This window comes from Callospermophilus lateralis (genome assembly GCF_048772815.1).
Source record: "Callospermophilus lateralis isolate mCalLat2 chromosome 17 unlocalized genomic scaffold, mCalLat2.hap1 SUPER_17_unloc_1, whole genome shotgun sequence".
NCBI lineage: Eukaryota > Metazoa > Chordata > Mammalia > Rodentia > Sciuridae > Callospermophilus > Callospermophilus lateralis.
In genome coordinates, this window is record NW_027510159.1 from 387,778 (window position 1) to 400,755 (window position 12,978).

Consider the following 12,978-nt stretch of genomic DNA (forward strand, 5'->3'; position numbering starts at 1 on the left):
TAATTTTCTCCTAATTCAGGTATTATACATTTCTACCCCTTCTTGCACAATTATGTTTCATAGCATACAAGACTCTCTGTTTAAATCTTACTCAGCTATCCACCTTCATGTTCCTATAGTCTCTGACAAGTGCCTGATGTTCCTGTTATGCGGGATGATTGGTAATCTAATCCAGTGCTTCTCAATCCTGAAACTATTGACATTTTACATTAGATGATTTATTGTTTATTCTAATGGTTACTGCATGCATTGCAGTATCCAGTATCACCTCTGGCCTCAACCCACTGAATACCAGTAGCAACTCTCAGTTAAAAGGAAAAAAACTATCTCCAAGGCATTTCTGCAGGAAAAGGCTATGGCTACTCCAGTTGAGAACCACCTAGAGTACATTATGTTAAGCGAAATAAGTCAGGCACACAAAGATAAATATGGCATGATCTCACTCAGAAGTAGAATTTAAAGAGATTGAATTTACAGAGGGCTAGAGCAGAATGGCTACCAGCAAAGGGGAATAATGTGTTAGTGAGGAGGTGCCACGATCAATCAACAGACAATGTTGTTGTTTGACATAAGGAATATTTCTGTTGTTTCATGACACATAAGAGTGAATATAATGGATGGTATATCTCAAAAAAGGAGAAAGAGAAGTAGACATACTCACCATAAGGAAATGAGAAAAGTTTAAGCTGATGGATATACTAATTACATGGGTTGATCAATATCCAATGTACCTATGAAGCAAAACATCACAGTGTATCTCATAAATATTCATAAATATTAAGTGTTACTTAAAAATAAAAAATGAAGTGAATATAAGAATTCATGCAATCTTGATGTTACAGCATGATATTACTTTGCCTAAAATTTCTTCTTGAAACTTTCTTACACTTTTCTGTACCCTCCCCATCCCCAACTGTCCAAACTCACTAGAGAAAAAAAATAGATAATATGAATATCATATCATATAAATTACATTTGTTATTAAAAATCCTCTGACAATATAAAACAAAACAAAAAATAAAATTATGATCTTTCCTAATCCACCTACAAGGTCAGAATTATTCTGACATCAAAACCTGACAAATTGCTTGTAATAAAAGAAACTACTAACCAATGTAATCATGCACATAGTTGCAAAATTCTTAATGAAATTTCATCAAATGGAATTCAATAATGTATAGAAAAAGATAAAACACGATGACCTGGGTTTTATCTAGAAGTGCAAGGCTGCATTAACAATTAAAAGTCAATCAATGTAATGTATAATATTAATAAGCTGTTTTACTATGCTCTGACTGTTCAAAACTCATGTTGAAATTTAATCCCCATTGTAAGGTATCAGGGAAACCTTATGATTTTATCAATAGATACAGAAATGACATTTGGCAAAATCCAAATCACTTCCAATTAAAAAATGTCTGGATGAACTAGAACTAGAAAGTTTTCTTAACCTGATAAATGAAATTCATGTAAAACATAAAACTATATTATTATATTCAATGTTAGAAAACTATATATTCAACTATAATCAGGAACATAAGAAAGATCTTTGTTTTCATCCCTTTTATTCAGTATGCTCCAAGTTCTGGTCAGGGTAATAAACTAAAAAAATAAATGAAAGTTATTCATATTGGAAGGAAGTGATAGAACTATACTGGTTTACAGATAACTTGAACATTTATGCAACAAACCGAAAGGACTCTACAAAAAAATAAACAAATAAAATACTAGAATTAAAAAATGAGTTTAACAGTGTTCAGAATAAACAATACATATTCTCACAAATCAATTAGTTGTTTTTCTCTGTTATAGCAAGAGTTAATAAGACATTGAAATTCGAAGAAATCGTGTGTCATTATTGATAGGATTACAGTATTGAGCACATTTAAAGTTTTACCAAAGATATACAACACATGTACACTGAAAATTACAGTTTCTGAATGAAATTATAGAAGATATAAATAAATGCAATATATATTCATGGATCAGAAGATGCAATATAACTAAAAGTTGAATTAACTTGGGACAGGGTTACTGCAGTGGTAGATACATGATGCAGCAGTTAATCTGAAATGCCCACTTGATTGGATTAAGAGATGCCTAGGATTAAGCCTCTTACCTGTGTGTCAATGAGGGTTTTTCTATGAATAATTTGCATGTGGAACAACAAACTGAAGGAGGAGTTCTGTCCTAAGCATGGGCAGCACAGTGCAATGAGTAAGGGCCTGGAAGAAAGAGTGGAAGAAGAAGAAGCTGATGTAGATGCAAGCTCCATTCCTTTTGAGCTGGTGCTTGACTTGCTGCTGCAATCACCTGAGGACCTCAGCCTCTGGCTCCTTCACTCTTCCAAAGCAGATGCTGACCAGCAATTCTCCGGGGCATTTCCAGGCTTCCAGTTCCAGACTGGGGCTGCATCAAAGGTTCCTCTTATTCTGAGGCTCCAGCTTCTTGAACTGAGCAGCTACTGGTTTCTCCAGCTCTCCAGCCTGCAGAAGGCCATTGTGGGACTATCCAGCTTCTGGTTGTATAAACCAATCTAAAATCTCCTTTTTATTATTATACATATAAATGCATATCCTCTTGGTTCTGTTCTTTTAGAGATCCCCAACTAATACACATTCTTATAAATCTGTCAAAACCCATAGAATATGCAACTACCAGAGTGGACCCTCATGTAAAGCATGGACTTTCAGCAACAGAAGATATGTCAATATAGGTCCACCAATTTTAGCAAATGTACCACCCTGGAGGGCTGTGTTGATAGTGGGAGAGGCTAGGAATATATGGGACAGCAAGTGTATAGGAAATTTCTGAGCTTTTTTAGTTTTGCTATAAACCTAAAACTTCTCTTATTATTATTATTTTTTTAAACAAGGAGAAAGAAGAAAACTCCCCAATTGATCAAATACTATATTAGAAAGTTTCACCATGACTTTTAGTTCTGATGACAATGACTGAAAGAAACATGTTAGCATTTCATTTTTAACATCAATAAATAAACCTGAGAAATTATATCAAGTGACTAAACAATTTTCACCTTCCCAATTTGCTCTCTCCCTCTCCCTGTGTATTTTCCTGGCCTCTCCCTCAGTCTTTTAGTCTTCCCAACTATGGCCTCTGGTATCATTGAGCAGAGGCAAGCTATTATCATTGTGCTCAGCCCTAATTCCTGACCCACAAAACCTGGCAGCCTAACAAAGTGTTGTTTTACATTATCAATCTTAATGGAGGGGTTTTTTTGTTTTTTTTTAAATGCAGAAACAGATATCTGAATAGTTATAAAATTAAAAGATTTCACTGTCATGCCATATTAATCATTCCTGGATTATCTACTTGAACACTAGAATTCAGGACAAATTTAAAATCATGAAATCTTGGTTAGGATAAGAAAGGGGATTTACTGGGAGAAAGGATAAAACAAGGTGAAGACATCAAGAGAAGAGTGAGTCCTCTAATTTTCCATCCTCCCCAGTGGCTCACACCACTGTCTAATGCTGTCTGCTGAGCCCAGTGTTCACATTGAGAATTTTTATGTAACAGCTATTCTGTTACTAGTTTGCTAGGGCTGCAGTTACAAGCCAGCACAGACTGGGTACATTAAACAACAGACATATGTTGTCTTACTGTTCTAAAGGTTAGAAAGGAGACAGCGGATTTGCTTCCCTCTGAGGACTATGATAGAAAGATCTCTTCCAAGACTCTGTCCATGACTTACAAGTGACCATCTTTTCTCTATGTCTTCACATAATCTTTCCTGTGTACATTTTTTGTGTCCTAATATTTACTTGTTATATGAGTGCTGGTTACATTGGATTAAGGACCACTCTAGTTGGCCTCATTTTAACTTAATTATCTTTGCAAACACTTCTCTCCAAATATGATATTGGGGATTAGGGCTTTAGCATATAAATTAGGGAGAAGGGACACATAATTATGATTGCAACATCTACATTTTTTATTTAGTTAGTTATTTTGCTTTTAAGAGTGCATTAAAAATTATCTTTGTTGCTGAGGAAGTCTACAACAGACAGTCAACTGTTTACTGTAGTTTCCAGTGAATTTCACATGCCAACTAACTGAGGACACTGGTGTCAGTAGAATACTATGATCTTTTCTTCTGAAGGAGGAAGGACATTTCATCACGAGAAATACCCCCTTGGGAAATATTGACTTTTCTTTTTTTTTTAACCCCAGGCTCAAAAGAACCGTATGCATCACTTAGGAGTCAAGTGAAATCTTCCCAGGAAATAGTAGCAAACAAGACTAGTACTGTTTAGGGCTCTAGTATCAATGACTCCCACACCTATCCCATGAGAGTTGGAGTAAAGGGGTCCAGAACTGGGTTTCTTATGGTCCTAACCAAATTTGAACAAATATCACATCTTTTTTTTTTTTTTTTTTTTTTTTTTTTTTTGGTACCAGAGATTGAACTCAGGCATATTTAATTATGGAGCCATATCCACAGCTTTTTTTTTCCTTGTATTTGATTTTGAGACAGGGTCTCATTGAGTTGCTTAGAGCCTCAATAAATTGCCGAGGCTGCCTTTGAACTTGTGATCCTCCGGCCTCCGCCTCCCCAACTGCTGGGATTACAGACCTGCGCCTCTGTGCCCAGGTATCACAGCTTTTGACTCAGGCAAGTGAGGAACATGCTTCTCAAGCCACCGACCACCAAGAAAGCTTGACTACAGGAACATGGGGATTCCTCTCTCACTTACCCAGAACCTCCTGTATCATGCTCAGCCCCATTCAAGCTCCATGTTGCCCTCTGTCCTTGTAAGTCATGACTGAGTGGGAATGACAAGAAGGTTGCGGTATGTGCCGCTGCCAATGATTTACAGAGACTCTAACTATGAACAAAGAAAGGGCTCCAGGTGTCTGTATTTAGGTCAGAAGAAAGAAAAATTATTCAACTTCTCAAATTACTTTCTTTGATAACAAGAAAGCAATGGATTTTTTCTGTAATAGAGAATTATATTTGAATTCATTTACTTGTTTTTTTTTAATTTTTTATTTGTTCTTTTTAGATATTCATGACAGTAGAATGTGTTTTGACACATTAACATACACAGAGTATAACTTTCCATTCTCATGGTTGTATATGATGTGGAGTTACACTAGTTGTGTGTTCATGTATGAACTTAGTAAAATATGTCCAATTTATTCTAATGCCTTTCCTATTCCTGTCCTCCTCCCTTCCCTTCATTCCCTTTTGTTTAATCAAATAAACTTCCTTCCTCCCTCTCCTTAGGATCCTTGTACTAGGGAAGATATTTATTTTTTGGTTTCTTAGAAACGGCTTATTTCACTTAGCATAATGGTCTCCAGTTCCATCCATTTAATAGCAAATGCTATAATCCCATTCTTATTTGTGGCTGAGTAATATTTCATAGTGTGTATATATACCACCTTTTCTTTATCCATTAATTTGTTGAAGGACACCTAGGTTGGTTCCATCACTTACTTATTTTATTTGTATTCTATTTCATTTTGGAGGTTCAAATGATTAAGTAAAAATTCATAATAACTGAACAGTTGAAGATAGCTGCTGAGGTTTATCTGGAATGTGAAATATTTCACATTACTTCTATTTAGGTCCAGACATTATGTGACTGAAACATTGTATTGATTATCTTGGCAACATGATGAATGACAGATATCAGAATTATGCATTTAGCCAATACCATTTCCTTTTAATGGAATATTTAATTGACCTATATTTTTTAAATGTATAATATTAATATTATGTTTAATATTGAATTTGATCCATATTAAGATATTCATTTTATATTTTTCATTTTGGTAGAGAAATGTAATGTGTAAGCAAAAATTTTGGAAGACAATTATATTTTTATTGTTTTATTGTAGTTTTCTAAAAATAAGTAAACATGTTTATATTTACAAATGAATATATTTTCTCTCTGATCCTTTAGATAAAACCTCAGCAAACTTTTCTGTAAAGTACCAGATGACATTACTTTTAGTGGGGTGGTAACACAATTCTCTGTTGCCACTATTCAGCTCTGCCACTAGTGCAAAAACAACCAGGGACAATACATAAGGGAATGGGTGTAGCTCTTTCCAATAAAACTTAATTTGTGCACACTTAAATCTCAATATCATATGACTTTGCATTTCATAAATATTGCTTTAAATTATTTCAATCATTTAAAATATATCTAAAGTAATCCTTACCTTTAGGACTGTGCTGAAACAAGTGTGGGCCAAAGCATGGGGACCCTGCAATACAGCTCAAATTATGTGGAACACTGATTATAACAGCATAATGAGTGACTTGCAGAATTGAAATAAATAAAAGTAAATTTTATAAAATAAATATATAATTGTTCATGAATTATTCATGACTATATTACTCATCTAAACATAGCCAGCGCATCCACAGAACCAAGAAATGTGCAAAGAAGATGCACTTAGCTTTCCAAATTTTAGTCGTATAGAAAACAGCTTCACACGTTCTGTCTTTATGGAGGTATATTTACTAAGGTGGAAAGAACTAACGTATTATATTTACCAGTTTGTTAGCTTGCTTCATAATTTTTGATGCTAACAGACTGTTGAATAAAATACAATCGGGATGTTTTCTCTGCTTGAGTGCAGTGCTAGCTTGTTCTCTGTTCAGTTCCAGCCATTTCCTTTCTGGCACTTCTTTTTGGGCTAATCCTGTCTTTTATATCAGCCCATAGAATTTCTTTCATCATTTTATTGTCTGTGACAAATTTATTAGAAATGTGTCCCAGAAATACAAACCTTTGTATTTCCTTGGTTATCATCTGCTGTGAAGAACTAGGGGTGAGTGAGAGGAAAAGGCACATTGGTCCTCTTCAATTCCCAACTCATGAAAGGGGGAGACATCTTCCCCTCCTCGTTTGCTTCCTATTCTCCTCTATAATAGGTATCCCTATGCCTGGGCCCTATCCCTACACTGTGTAGTTATCCTTCAGGCAAATTGAGATGTGCTGATATGTGTGTACATACATGAACATATGTGTGTATATGTGTGAGATATATGTTCATGGATGTGTATATATGTGAGATAGAGACCTAATCTCTCCAACTCCTGGTGCTTCAAACAATGAGGGCTTTTCTCCCGCTCTCAATGCCCACTGGTAATAAGCAAAGCAGAGTGGATCTGATCCACGAAGACATTCAGGGACCCAGGACTAAAAAACAGCCCTCACAGAAGTCACAGTTCCACAGGGAAATCTCTACAGGTTCTTGTATTATCAATGAAAGGTATTGACTTAAAAGACACTTTGTATTCCTGACAACTCAAGAGATAAAAAGAATCACATGAGTTAACCATTCACAGAGGCCAGGCAGGAGGTTGAACAGGAATATTTGGAAAAACACCAGCAGTAAATATGACAGATGCAAACACGTTGGGTCCGCTGCAAACTAAAAAATTAGGGCTAACTTTTCTCTCTCTCTCTCTCTTTCAAAAAAGTACTTTTACGTATCTTTCAACAGATTCCTTGTGGGATTGTAACTCAGACACTTTTTTTCCGTAAGTTACCACTTGGGCTGGGACTGCAGCTCAGCCGAAGCACATTTGCCTCCAAGGTCTTCCTTTCTGGGCACCTTTCAGAAAGAAATAAAATAAAGATCTATCAACAACTAAGAAAAACAATCCTAAAAAAAAAGAGTAGACGTGGTATTTGAAAAACAAAATTAACACAGTTGCAGTTGTACATGTTCTCGATATGAGACATTTAACATGTTCACTTTTGATAAAGGACTATGGTTCTATGGCACCAAAGAGAATCTCCTAATGATACAGCCATCACTATCATTTGTCCATCCCCAGGACTTTTCTACTCACAGATTCAACCTGTCCTCATTAAATACTCTCTTGCTACTTTTCCCTGAAACTCAGCCCAGTAAGCACCGTTCTACTTCCTGTCTGTATGAATTGGATTATTTCCAAGATTTATTTGAACGCCACCAAAGTACAAGAGCAATGTGTGCTGGTGTATGTGTGTACATGTCCACACACACTACACCTCCATATACATACAAAACTCGCATTGGTAACCAACTTTGCCTTCCTGCTTTCCACACTGAGGTTTAGAAATCCTCCTCCACTGTGTAAACATTCATTTATTTTGTTCCTGGACTTTGATGATTTATACATTGAGTGTATCAGAGCATCTGGAGTTCTTTTCGATGGAAAGATTGAGAGAGGGATTGGATTTCATGTTCTTAACTACATCATTAGGCATCTTCACAATGTTCCCACTACCTTTTATGGAACCATATGTCTTTCTCCAAATAATGGAAATGTGACCTTTGTGATGTTATCAAATGTTTTATCTATGCAAGTCTTTCCTGATCTCTCTTTTGAGTCCTGTCACGCTGTTCCCAGTTGCCACCCTTCAGAGTTTACAATTCACTGTGTGAGGAATACCTCTTGTGCTAAATCCCTGACTCCTTTTATTTTTCCAAAATGGTACTTTGGTGTTGGGCATGATGGCCTATGCCTTGGGGGATTGAGGCTGGAGGATTTCAAGTTCCAACCAAGCCTCAGGAACTGTGAGGCACTAAGCAACTCAGTCAGAGGAGACCCTGTCTCCAAATGAAATACAAAATAGGGCTTGGGATACGGCTCAGTGGTTGAGTGCCTCTGAATTTCCATCCCTGGTACCAAATAAGAAATTTAAACACACACACACACACACACACACACACACACACACAACTCACACATGTATACTTTTGTGACCTAACTTTGCAACATGACTTTATACCTTGTTTTCTCTCATGATACCTTCGGGAAGTAAGATCTTATAGAAATGGAAATGAGGAAAGTAGATAGCTGGTCAACACTGGCCTCTCTCTGAAAGAATACACTTTACCTATTAGGATGTGATTCTTTATTTTCATAGTTTTATTGACTTAGAACTCAAAGACTTAGGAGAACAATATCTGAATGTTGCATATAGCTATTTGAATGTATTTCAGTGGGATCTTCCTCTCTGGGTTCAACCACATGATTTATTTTCATTTTATTGGGGATGGAGCCCTGGGATGCTTAACCACCAAGCCCCATCCCTAGCCCCTTTTTTTTTTTTTTTTTTTTTTTTTTGTATTTAATTTGCAGTCAGAGCCTCACTGAATTGCTAATGGCCTTGCTAAGTTGCTGATGCCGGCTTTGAACTCATAATCCTTCTGCCTCAGCCTCCATGTGACAGGACACCAGGTTCAAGCCCTTTCTTCTTAACACACAAGACACATGAATCTGTGCATCCACATGCTCCTGTCATCATTGTCTTCTTTCCTGAGTCAACACCAATCTGGTGGACCGAGTTTTTCCTAAATAGTCTGCCTTTCGTTAGCCACGTAGGGTTCTTTACGGTCCTCCTGTTCACAAGGATTTTTGGCTGGCGGACTGAGCCCGAGCATACCTGTGGGCTTCTGCGTACCATCACAGCATCCCTGGTTTCCGGAGTGTGTTGATGATCTGCTGATTCTCTGTCCTGACCCCTAGCTGGAATGTCAGGTTTGGTCGCGCTGGTTGCAACAGCCTTGTCCTTCTTCCTGTGCTGAGGAGTCCTCAGGGATGTCCAACAGAGGAAAACTGTTTTCACTCATCAGCAAACATCCTTGGGAGCTCAGATTGGCCCAGACCTCCCAGGAAGACATGAGGAGGCAAATGGTAGTCAAAGGTAGCTCCTGCCTCAGGCTGAAGCCCTGCTGGGGCTCAGGCTGGGTCCAGGAATGACTCCGCCCCCTGTCAGTGGCCCAGCGGAGCTCGGGATCAGCTCTGCACTGACTCCGCCTACTTTCCCTGAGCTCAGGCTCCTAGCTGATCAGCCAGGTCCTGCTGCGCAGAAGCCTGGGCAAGGGTAAGCACAGTTCCATCCCACCACCAGGGGGCCCCGGTGCAGATCAGGCCCAGGCCTGATCCGCCCTGCTGAACTCCAGGCCAGCTTGGGCAGAGGGTAGTCACGGGGCCATCCCGCCTCAGGCTGAGCCCGGCTGGAACTCCAACTCAGCCCAGGAATGACTCCGCCCACTGTCCGGGGCCCGCCGGAGCTCAGGCTCCGCCCTGCACTGACTCTGCCTACCGGAAGACACCTGCTAGAGTTCAGCCCCAGCCCAGGTCAGCCTCTCTGTCAGGCAGGGGAGCCTGGCCCAAGGTAGGCCTGGCTCCATCCTGCCACAGGCTGACCCGCAACAGAGCTCAGGCCAGACCCACGATCACCTCTGGCCACAGGGAATACCTTCCGGAGCTCAGGCTCCTGCCAGATCAGCCAAGCCAGCTGCTCAGGAGCCTGGGCAAGGGTAAGCCAAGTTCCATCCGGCCACCTGCAGACCCTTGCGCAGGTCAGGCCCAGGCCCAGGCCTGATCCGCCCAGCTGAACTGCAGGGAGCTCCTTCTCAGGGTAAGCCAGGGTCCATGCCACCACTGGCTGACCTCTTCTCTAGCTCACCGCTCTGCCCTGATCAGCCTCTTCCACCTGCGCGGGAGTTCTAGAGGGGCCTTGATCCATGCAGCCACCTGCTGACCCCTGCCTGCCAGAGCTGAGACTCCAGCCAGATTCACTTTGCCAGAATTGCAAGGGAGCCTGGGCACAGGGTAGGTCCGAGTTCATCCTGCCCCCGCCAGATTGCCGCCGTAGCTTCCGCTTGGCTCAGGAAGGCCTCGCCCACCTGCCTGGCAACCATGCCCAGGGTACACCACCTTCCATCCAGCCACGGGCCGACCCCTGCTGCAACTGAAGCTCTGCCCAAGAGCCGGGCCCCAGGGAAGGCCCAGGTTCTACCTGCCACCTGCTGAAGTCTGTAGGTCCTTAGGCTCGGCCCAGGACTACCTCCACTCATCACCAGACAACCTCAGGAGCTCAGGATCCCTTCCACATCTTCCAGGACGACCTGTGGCCCAAGCCCTGGCACAGGATACCACCGGTCCCTACCGCCACCGGCCGACCTCTGCGGGAGCTCAGGCTTGGCCAAGATCCGCCTTGCCAACCTGGAATGGAGCCAGGGCCCAGTATAGGCCTGGGTTCATCCTGCCACATTGGAACCCAGCCTGAGTCCATGCTCTACCCAGGACCACTTCTGCCCACAGGAGCCTTGGAGAACTCGTGGCTTCCATTGCAAATGGATAAGAAGAATCCGAATTCACACTCCGCCAAAGGGCTCCAAGCAAGAGGCAAAACTGTTGCCAGTTGCTAGAAAACAGTATTTTGGTGATGTGCCTTTGGGTGTCTGCACAGCTCACCAGAGCTTCATCACATACCTAGCTCCTACAAGTCAATGAGGAGAAACAAATCACTGAGAAAAATGGGAAAACCCAATATGGACTGTTTTGAAGATGACATACCAAAGATCCAGAGGTCTTTCCACGTCACAATCTAGTAATCCAAAGGAAACACAAAGTACATGTGTGTTTTGGCCTGTCAAATACAAAGAATAAAGAGAGGGAGAACACCGAATCTCAACAGTGTTGGAAAATGGATTGTCAAGTTGTGAGAACTGAAATGCAAAGTCGCCATAACACTTCTGTAGAGAAGTTTCAGAAAATATGCCAAAATTTAAAGTGCATGCCTATCTTTAGCCCAAGAATTTCAATTTCAATTTCAAGAAGTCATTCATTGTTACTGTGGCAAAGTTTTTTCTTATACCCTGATGTGGTCCATTGTAATCATTTGACATGATTTTCATATATTTTTAAAAGGTTTTTTTTTTGGGGGGGGGAGCAGTGGGGGATGTATTTGGAGCCAATGATTTTATTTTATTTATTTATTTTGAGGTGGTGCTGAGGATCAAACCCAGAGCCTCTCCTATGCTACCAAGCACTCTACCAGTGAGCCTCAACCCCATGCGGGCTGAGGTTTTATTTCTTCAAAACCCTTTGACAGGTCGCGGCGATATGGCTCAAGCGGTAGCGCCCTCGCCTCTCGCGCGGGAGAACCGGGTTCGATCCTCAGCCCCACCTACCACCAAACATGTTGTGTCCGCTGGAAACTAAGAAAGTCTGAGGGTCAGAGTTTTTTTTCTCTCTCTCTCTCTCTCTCTTTCAAAAAAGTACTTTTACGTATCTTTCAACAGATTCCTTGTGGGATTATAACTGAGACACTCTTTTTTTGTAAGTTACCACTTGGGCTGGGACTCAGCTCAGCCGAAGCACATTTGCCTCCAAGGTCTTCCTTTCTGGGCACCTTTCAGAAAGAAATAAAATAAAGATCTATCAACAACTAAGAAAAAACAATCCTAAAAAAAAAGAGTAGACGTGGTATTTGAAAAACAAAATTAACACAGTTGCAGTTGTACATGTTCTCGATATGAGACATTTAACATGTTCACTTTTGATAAAGGACTATGGTTCTATGGCACCAAAGAGAATCTCCTAATGATACAGCCATCACTATCATTTGTCCATCCCCAGGACTTTTCTACTCACAGATTCAACCTGTCCTCATTAAATACTCTCTTGCTACTTTTCCCTGAAACTCAGCCCAGTAAGCACCGTTCTACTTCCTGTCTGTATGAATTGGATTATTTCCAAGATTTATTTGAACGCCACCAAAGTACAAGAGCAATGTGTGCTGGTGTATGTGTGTACATGTCCACACACACTACACCTCCATATACATACAAAACTCGCATTGGTAACCAACTTTGCCTTCCTGCTTTCCACACTGAGGTTTAGAAATCCTCCTCCACTGTGTAAACATTCATTTATTTTGTTCCTGGACTTTGATGATTTATACATTGAGTGTATCAGAGCATCTGGAGTTCTTTTCGATGGAAAGATTGAGAGAGGGATTGGATTTCATGTTCTTAACTACATCATTAGGCATCTTCACAATGTTCCCACTACCTTTTATGGAACCATATGTCTTTCTCCAAATAATGGAAATGTGACCTTTGTGATGTTATCAAATGTTTTATCTATGCAAGTCTTTCCTGATCTCTCTTTTGAGTCCTGTCACGCTGTTCCCAGTTGCCACCCTT